Here is a 663-nt window from a genome sequence, read left to right as displayed (position 1 = left end):
CGTGATAGTAGACAGCAACAAAACCTCATTGGTCTGGAATGAATATTCATTGCGAAAAAAAAACGTATTTGACGTCAAGGGGTGGAGCTTGTCGAGATGACACTTCCAATCGCCACATATTTAAAGATCCCTGAAAAACTGTCCTGAGAACTTATGCATTCCACAGGATACTGATCCGACGTCTACATATTAAATAGCCTTCTGTCAACTAAACGGACATGTCAGCATAGTTATTGCATTTACAGTTGTCACATTTAGAATCTCAAGGCAACTTCAGAGTATCTCAATGTTGTCTCAGTACGTTGACCTCAACAAATTAAGCTCTCCATGCTCCTTTGGAAATAGTATTTAATAATTAAGTGTAGTGTTGAAGGATATTCAAAGGTGTGCAGGACCTGAATTGTTTTCATGAGGAGCAAATGAATAATGAGTTTCAGTTATAACAGTTACACTGAGATAAGTAAATACAAATGTTACACACTGGAGTATCATACCCTCAAAGCTCTAAAGACTTGTATTTCAGAGTTCACATAGGTCTATCCACAGAATGCCATTTGCTGTGCTATTGCAATCTGCCATAAAAAAAAAGGCACCTTCTCTTCAGTGAAAGGTTTTTCTTTCCAGTAATGTACCCTTCTTAATGGTGACACACCAGAAACGAAA

The sequence above is a fragment of the Sprattus sprattus genome (assembly GCF_963457725.1).
Source record: "Sprattus sprattus genome assembly, chromosome: 4".
In the NCBI taxonomy this organism is placed as follows: Eukaryota; Metazoa; Chordata; class Actinopteri; order Clupeiformes; family Clupeidae; genus Sprattus; species Sprattus sprattus.
This window is presented reverse-complemented; position numbering follows the sequence as displayed.